At 45.6% G+C, this 8,920-nt stretch overlaps 1 non-coding gene and 1 pseudogene across 1 annotated transcript; one reads left to right on the forward strand and one right to left on the reverse strand.

Annotated features, from left to right (window-relative positions):
* The first annotated feature begins 849 nt into the window (after positions 1 to 849).
* LOC101602430 lies at positions 850 to 8,229 on the forward strand (annotated as a pseudogene).
* A 356-nt stretch (positions 8,230 to 8,585) lies between these two features.
* Positions 8,586 to 8,690, reverse strand: LOC123460461. Its single transcript, XR_006637018.1, has one exon. It is a non-coding gene; the product is annotated as a U6 spliceosomal RNA (small nuclear RNA).
* Between the last annotated feature and the right edge of the window lie 230 nt (positions 8,691 to 8,920).

The following is an 8,920-nucleotide window of genomic DNA, read 5'->3' on the forward strand; positions in this document are numbered from 1 at the left end:
CTCATGCAAGCAACCCTGATTTACCTCGGTGGGTCATTGAGAAAAAGAAAAACAGACTTGAAAGTAGAGAGAGGATTAGTGGGGAAGAAGAGTGAATGACAGGGGTAATGAAAGAGAAGGGAATGGGTATGGCTGTTTAAATGTAAAATGTCCCGCCATGGCCACAGACAGTGGCTGAATATTTCATACCTACTTGGTGATGGGCATCTGGGTTGATTGAAGCTCGTAGCTGTTATGAGTTGAGCAGCTGTAAACATGGTTGAGCAAACCTCTCTGAACTGAGATATGGAGCTTTTAGGGTAAGTGTTGAGTAAGGGAATAACTGGGTCTGTTAGTAACTCTATGGTCAACCTTTTTAGGAGTCTCCATATTGCTTTCCACAGTGGTTGTACCAGCTTACGTTCCCACCAGCAGTGAATGACGGTTCCTGTTTCTCCACATCCTCGATCCTTACTGGGTAAGGTAGAATCTCATAGTTGTTATAATTTGCATTTCCCTGATGATTAGGGATGGTGAACATTTTCTTAAGTGTGTGTTTGCCATTTGTATTTCTTCCTCTGAAAACTCCTTGTACAGTTCTCTGCCCCATTTTGTGAGCAGTCTGACTTTTTATTGTTTAGGTTTTTGAGTTCTTCATAGACTCTGGAAATTAGGCCTGTTAGTTGTATAGCCGGCAAAATTTTCTTCCATTTTGTGGGTAATCTATTGGCTCTGCTTATTGTATGTTTGTCTGTGAAAAAACTTTTCAAACCTAGATGCACCCCAGCAGCTGCCCTGCCCCGAGTCCCTTCCCCCTTCCCTCCTCTCCTCTCCTCCCCACGTCCCTCTCGGCTTGGAGTCTGATGTCCTTCTCGGGTCCCGGTCAGCACCCTCACCCAGACCATGCATAACCTCGCTGGGCTCGGCAGGGAGACCCCAAAGAGTCTGGTAGGGAGCCTGCCCTTCCAGAACCGGTTGGGACGCCTATCTCTGTCCAGGCGCTCATCTGAATCCTCCCTTTTGTCTGAGTCCTCGGAATCTTCTGATGTAGGTCTCTGCATGGATACCCCCCCATCCTATGGACCCACAGATGGCCGAGCACATGTTTGAACAGGCTATTGAGGCAGCCAGCCAGGTCATTCAAAATGAGCAGTTTCCAATAAGACGCTTCCAGTCCTTGCCAGTAAGACCGCTGGGCCACAGCCCTGTGCTACAGAACATCAGCAACTCGCGAGCGCTAAATAGCTGGAGGAAGAATGAGGTGCACAGCAGAATTGTCAGCAGTCCTGGGGAAGACAAAGAGAATGACAGATTTGTTTTCAAAATGCCATGGAAGCCTACTCGCTCCAGCCCTGGCCCAAGCTCTGGCAGAGTGGGCCAGCCGCAGGGAGGCTTTTACCCAGAGGCCAAACTCAGCCCCTGACTTGATGTGTGTCTCTGCTGAGCAGAAGATGGAAGTAGAGGTGAGCCCTGCATCCCAGTCCTGCTTTTCCCTGACCCCTGCTGGGGGGGGGGGGGGCTGCTGAGGAAGATGATGGATTTGTTGACATCTTGGAAAGTGATTTAAAGGAGGATGATGTGGTCCCCCCCGAGCATGGAAAGCCTCATTAGTGCTCCACTGGTCAAGACTCTGGATAAGAAGGAAGAACAGGATGTCACCATGTTCAGCAAGTGCCAGCGGCTCTTCCGCTCTCCATCAGTGCCCTGCAGCGTGATCCGGCCAGTCCTCAAGAGGACAGAGAGGCCCCAGGACAGGGACATGCCTGTCCAGAGCAAGCAAAGGAGGAGTGTGACCCCCCTGGAAGAGCAACAGCAGCCAGAGGAGCCTAAAGCCCGTATTCTTCACTCAAAGTCCCTGTGTCATGAAGAGATTGAGAGCATCCTGGATAGTGACCACCGTGGACTGATTGGGGATTACTCCAAGGCTTTCCTCCTGCACACTGTGGATGGCAAACACCAAGACCTTAAGTACATCTCACCAGAAACCATGGTGGCCCTGTTGATGGGCAAGTTTAGTAACATCGTGGAGAAGTTTGTGATTGTGGACTGCAGATACCCCTATGAGTATGAAGGTGGACACATCAAGACTGCTGTGAACTTGCCCCTGGAACAGGACTCTGAGACCTTCCTGCTGCAGACGCCTATCACAACCTGTAGCCTAGACAAGAGAATCATCCTCATTTTCCACTCTGAATTCTCATCAGAGCGTGGACCCCGCATAGAGAGAATTGATGCTCCAGGGCCTCAGCTATTGCAATTGAACTCTGGATATTTGCGCCACCTACCTCACCTTTGTGCCCCTGACTTACATGGAATCTGGAGAGATTTTGTGCGCCTTAACTGCTTAAGCCTCTTCAGCCCTCTTTTACTTTTTTAAATATTTCATTTATTTACTTGAGAGAGAATGAATAGGCATGCCAATGCCGCTAGCCACTGCAAACGAATTTCAGATGCATGTGACACCTTTTGCATCTGGCTTATGTGGGTCCTGGGGAATCAAATCTGGGTTCTTAGGCTTCACAGGTAAGCACCTTAACCACTAAGCCATCTCTCCAGCCTCTGAGTATATCTCTTGTATTGTGTTACTTGTTACCTCTCCTGTTTCCTCTTTCTTGGTCAAGACCAGAGATTTTTCTAATAAAAGTTATACAAGTACAAAAAAAAAAAAAAAAAAACTTTTCACCTTCATGAGATCCCAATGGTTGAGTGATTGTTTAATTTCCTGAGCTCCTGGGGTTTTGTTCAGGAAGTCTTTTCCCATTCCTATATTATAAAAAGTTCCTCCTATTTATTCTTCCAGGAGTAGCAGAGTTTCTGGTCTTATATTGAGATCTTTGATCCATTTGGACTTGATATTTGTGCATGGTGAGATATGTGGGTCAAGTTTCATTTTTCTGCATATGATTATCCAGTTTGTCAATCACCATTTGTTGAAGATGCTGTCTTTTTTCCAGCCTATATTGTTAGGGACTTTGTCAAATATCAAGTAGCTGTAGTTACTTGACCCAAAGTCTGGTTCCTCAATTCTGTTCTATTGGTCTATAATCCTGTTTTTATGCTAGTACCATATTGTTTTTATTACCATGGCTTTGTAGTATAGCTTTACGTCAGGTATGGTGATGCCTCCAGCAATGTTTCTTTTGCTGAGGATATGTTTGGAGATCTGAGGCCTTCTGCCATTCCACATGAATTTTGAGATCACTTTTTCTATCTCTGTGAAGAAAAATATTGGGATTTTTATTGGTATTGCATTAAATCTATATATTGCTTTTGGCAAGATTGGCATTTTCACAACATCAATTCTGCCTGCTGTTTAGGAAGGTCATCTCACTCTAGCCCAGGCTGATCTGGAATTCACTATGGAGTCTCAGGGTGGCCTCAAACTCATGGCAATCCTCCTACCTCTGCCTCCCGAGTGCTGGGATTAAAGGCGTGTACTACCATGCCTGGCAGAACCTTTATGTTTTGGAGCCTTGCTGGAGGAAATGTGTCACTGGGGGCAGGTCTTAGGGTTTTATCTTCCATCCTCCTGCTCCTTCCTCAATATGAAGTAGTCTACACTCCTGCCATGTGTTTCCCACCATAAAAGACACTCCCCTCAAAACTCTAAGCTGAGGCCAAGGCATGGTGGTGCACACCTTTAATCCAAGTACTCAAGAGGTAGGAGGATCATAGTGACTTTGAGTCTACCCTGGGGCTATTGAGTGAATTCCAGGTCAGCCTGGATGAGCTGTGAGACCCTACTTTGAAAAACAAAACAAGCAAAGCTATAAGCTGAAATACACCCTTTCCTTTCAAAGTACCTAGAGAGGTACTTTGTCCCAGCAATGAGGAAGTAACTGGTACATGGCATGTGTGTGTGATCAATATATCATGTACATATAAGAAATTCTCAACACTAAAATTGAGGGTGGGAGAGACGGCTCAGCACTTAAGACTCTCGCCTGTGAAGCCTAAGTACCTGACTTTGATTCCCTAGGACCCACTGAAAGCCAGATGCACAAGCTTCTGGAGTTTGTTTGCAGTGGCTAGAGGTCCTGGCATGCCCACTCTGTCTTTATTTTAGTTTCTTTATCAGCCTAGGCTGACCTAGAATTCACTCAGTAGTCTTAGGATGGTCTTAATCTCACAGCAATCCTCCTACCTCTGCCTCCCTGGTGCTGGGATTAAAGGCATGTGCCACCACACCCAGATTCATTCTCTCTCTTTCTATCTGCTTCTTTTTCTCTTTTACTCTCTCTCAAATAAATAAATAAATAAATAATGAGGGTGTAATGTCTGATGTCTGGCTAAATGTGTATACTATGCTCACCAAACTGCCCAGTAAGCACTTCTCTTAAGGTTCACACCCATATATAATGCTACTCTCACTTTTGGTTAGAGAACCTTCTCTTCTCAGATGGCAGTGACCTTGGGATGACTCAGAAGACACCATGGTGCTGAGATGAAGTGACAGAGGAGTGCTCCACACTGAAATATCTCTATCACACCTCCCAAGGCTCAGAGTCCATAGTGGAAGAGGTGGCAGAAAGAATGTAAGAGCCCACCTGGTGTGCTGGCTCACGCTTTTAAGCCCAACACTCAGGAGGCAGAGTTAGGAGGATAGCCCTGAGTTCAAGGCCACCCTGAGACTACATAGTGAGTTCCAGGTCAGCCTGAGCTAGAGTGAGACCCTACCTCAGAAAACCAATAATAATAATAATAATATAATATAATAATAATAAAATTGGGGGCTGGAGAGATGGCTTAGTAGTTCAGGCACTTGCCTGCATAGCCAAAGGACCCAGTTTCAATTCCCCAGGGCCCACACAAGCCAGATGCACAAGGGGGCGCATGCATCTGGAATTTGTTTGCATTGGCTGGAGGCCCTGATGCACCCTTTTTTTTTTTCTCTCTCTCTCCCTCTTTCTCTGTCAAATAAATAAATAAAACAAAAAAATCAACAAAGGGTAAACAAAAGAAAGATTGAAGAAAACAATAGCATTTTGGTTATATCTAACTGATAAACACTGGATTGCATATAAAATATGTTAAGCATAATTAAACACAGAATTAACATCATTTAGTGCAATAAAATAAGGCAGCTGTGATAAATGTCAAAGAAATCTCCAATATATTGTTGAAGCTGCCAAGTTATATATTTACAAAAAAATATGAAGAAAGGGTCAAGCAATTAATTGGCTTTCTGGATGTATGTGCATAAGCCATGGTTAAAGTTCTGAAGCATTTTTCATCCTTCTCTTCATCAGGTTTGATAAATCTTAACCTTCTTTGAACTGTGCCCATTACATTGTATCTAATTATGTAGAATGAATCTGAAAACAGCCCTAACCCTGCACTTATTAGTTAAAGGACCACCAAGGTGCCATAAATCTTTTTCTTAATAAAACTTTAGCGGATATAAATGTATAAAAAAGAAGTCAAGAAGAAAATTGTTTTTATGACTTCAATATTTCAAGTCCCATGTAGGCATTTGAAATATGCATTCATCTGCTTAACAAACATTTACTGAGCCCAGCATCCTTGATAGGTGGGTTTTCCTCCCTCCATTAAATGATAGAGTTATATGTCTCTCACAGTTTAATGGGAGTGACAGGCATATACGTAAGCACAATTTCAACACAGTGAGAAATGCAGTGATAACCAGTACAGGGTCCTACGGTGAAGTGGTACGTTAACAGTGGGGAAGGGAGCACGCACACACACGCACACGCACACACACACACACACACACACACACACACAATTAAAAAATGAAGACTTAGCCGGGCATGATGGCACACGCTTTTAATCCCAGCACTCAGGAGGCAGAGGTAGGAGGATCGCCGTGAGTTCAAGGCCACCCTGAGACTACAGAGTTAATTCCAGGTCAGCCTGGACCAGAGTGAGACCCTACCTTGAAAAACCAAAAAAAAAAAAAAAGGAAGACCTTTTTGTTTGTCTTCTTGGAGAAGGGAGCTGAGGGGTACTTCTGAAAGGAGGCAATGACCATATTGAGATCCCTGTGATAAGGATGGGTTACTTTTAAGCCGGATGTGGTGGCGCATGCCTTTAATCCCAGTACTTGGGAGGCAGAGGCAGGAGGATCGCTGGGAGTTCAAGGCCACCCTGAGACTACATAGTGAATTCCAGGTCAGCCTGAGCTTGAGTTAGACCCTACCTCAAAAATAAACAAACAGCCCGGCATGGTGGTACACACCTTTAATCCCCACACTCAGCAGGCATAGGTAGGAGGATCGCTGTGAATTTGAGGCCACCCTGAGAGTACATAGTGACTTCCAGGTCAGCCTGAGGAAGAGTGAGACCCTACCTCAAAAAAGCCAAAAAAGAAAAAAAAAAAAAAGTGGCAGAACCAAGGTGTTGATCCAAGTCCATCTGCCCCCCATGTCTCACATTGTTCTGTCATGACTGCCCTTAATAAAGGGAAAGCAAGAGAGTGCTTTAAAGGTCTCTCCAAGGCACAGTTGTTTTAACTATTACTGCTTTTACCCAATGAACCATTATTTCTTTCAATTCATTCTGTGCTCAGCTAAGACAATACAATTATTGTAGGAGGAAAAGCTCATGATATCAAAATAAAAGAAAGACCGATTGAGAGGGGGAGGGGATATGATGGAGCGTGGAGTTTCAAAGGGGGAAGTGGGGGAAGGGAGGGAATTACCATGGGATATTCTTTACAATTATGGAAGTTGTCAATAAAAAATTAATTAATCAAGAAAAGAAAATATAATTATTGGATTATATTTTCACCATGTTCTCAAAAATGTTGATGAAGACTGCCTGTGTTATGGTTATTCCAGAGAATAGGCATGAAAATCTGAAACTGTCACTGAGAAGGGAAGTTCTATTGAGATCTGTTGATAGAAGGAGCATTTGGGCAGAAGTACCCTGTAGGGGTGATTAGTGCTGTGCCCAGAAGTCATAGATTGTTATAAGAAAAATTCAGAGCTGGGCATGGTGGCGCACACCTTTAATCCCAGCACCTGGGAGGCAGAGGTAGGAGGATCACTGTGAGTTCGAGGCCACCCTGAGACTCCATAGTGAATTCCAGGTCAGCCTGAGCTAGAGTGAGACCCTACCTCGAAAAAAAAAAAAAGAAAAATTCAATGTCAGCACTGGAGAGATGGCTTAGTGGTTAAGGCATTTGCCTACAAAGCCAAAGGACCCTAGCTCGATTCCCTAGGACCCACGTTAGCCAGATGAACAAGGGGGCACCTGCGTCTGGAGTTCATTTGCAGTGGCTGGTGGCCCTGGAGTACCCAGTCTCTTTCGCTCTCTCTCTCTCAAATAAATAAAAGTAAACTAAAAAAAAAATTTAAAAAAAAATCTTCACTGCCAGAGGTGGGATACCTTCCAGGAAGTTGTTGGTCAGGTAAGCCCCTGATGCCTCCAAAATATTATAAGCTATTGCCAAGGTTCTTGGTTGCCCACTGAAACTAGATGGCAAAACCCTATTGCTGAGCTTCGGGTCGCTGAGAAATCAAGCTGGAGCTAGGTCTGCCTCCTCCTCCTGCTGGGAAAAGTTATGTGGCTGTTGGAGGAGAAAAGTTACCAACGGTCTAAACCAGCAGTGGACCCTGCAAGCTTTACAGCTGGCGAGCCGGGCCGGATACACCACGTGGTGCGATGGTGTCATGTCTGTTATGGGGGAAACCAACTGTACAAAGTGGAGTGTGCATTGAGGTTGTTCATAGTGGCAACAGAACCTGGTCAGTTCTCTCTCTGCTTGCAAATAAATGAAAAATTTTTTTAAGAAAGTGGGCAGGGCTGGAGAGATGGCTGAGTGGTTAAGCACTTGCCTGTGAAACCTAAGGTTCGATTCCCCAGGACCCACATTAGCCAGATGCACAAGGGGGCGCATGTATCTGGAGTTTGCTGGCAGTGGCTGGAGGCCCTGGAGCACTCATTCTCTCTCTATCTGCCTCTTTGTCGCTCTCAAATAAATAAATAATTTTTTTTTTTTAATGTGGACAGTCAGTGACCCTGGATTTTACCCTTTTTTTTCCATTGTCCTTAGCCGAACGTCAGCTGCCTAACAGTGATGAGTAGGCACATCAGAAGCATGGCACAAGAGGTCCCTGTGCAGGCCACACGCAGAGGACGACTACCCCCAGATGCCCCACCCCAAGAGGGGTGCACCGCTCCCGGCACCTCCCGGGCGAAGAGCAGCGGAGGAGAGAGGCAACGCAGGGCGGCTTCCCGGGGTATCAGCAGAAGAGAAACCCCATCCTCATGGCCACCGCGCAGTGACGACGGCAAGGATCGACAGGGAAGGGGAGGAGGCTTGCGGGCTTCACTTGTAGACTATGTTGCCGACTGCTGGGTGGAAAGACACTTCCCCGATGAAGAAGCAAGGAGGTCCTCTACAAGTGGACAGCAGAAACATGGAAAACCAAGTAGGTGACAAAACCCACCGATCCCACTTGGAGCCTAAGCAAGCTGCATGAGACACAGAGTAGGTGACGGTTACCAGAAGCTGGGGGGCAGAGAGCGGAAGGGGGTGTTTTGGTGCAAGTGCACAAAGTCTCAGACAGGCAATCACACGGGTGATCTATTTGCACAGGAGGCTGACCGTAGTCAAGATCACCTTGCATATATTTCTTTTTTTAAGTATGGAACGCTTCACAAACTGGCGTGTCATCCATTTCCCAGGGCCATGCTAATCTTCTGTGTCGTTCCAGTTTTATTACATGTGCTGCCGAAGCGAGCACCATCTTGTGTGCATTTCAAAGTCCCTGAAAAAGTGTATTTTTCCTGTCTCTGCAGTTTTGTTTTGGTGTGTGCGTTTGTGTGTGTGTGTGTGCGCACACACACAAGCCATGATGCATTTGTAGAAGTCAGAGGACAGCTTCCTGGTAGCAGTCCCCTCCCCTGCCCTGCTTTGAGTTGGGATTCATCTTGTTTTTCTGCTAGGAAGGCACGTCTGGTTGGTTGAAAACTT

The sequence above is a fragment of the Jaculus jaculus genome, chromosome 4 (genome assembly GCF_020740685.1).
Source record: "Jaculus jaculus isolate mJacJac1 chromosome 4, mJacJac1.mat.Y.cur, whole genome shotgun sequence".
In the NCBI taxonomy this organism is placed as follows: Eukaryota; Metazoa; Chordata; class Mammalia; order Rodentia; family Dipodidae; genus Jaculus; species Jaculus jaculus.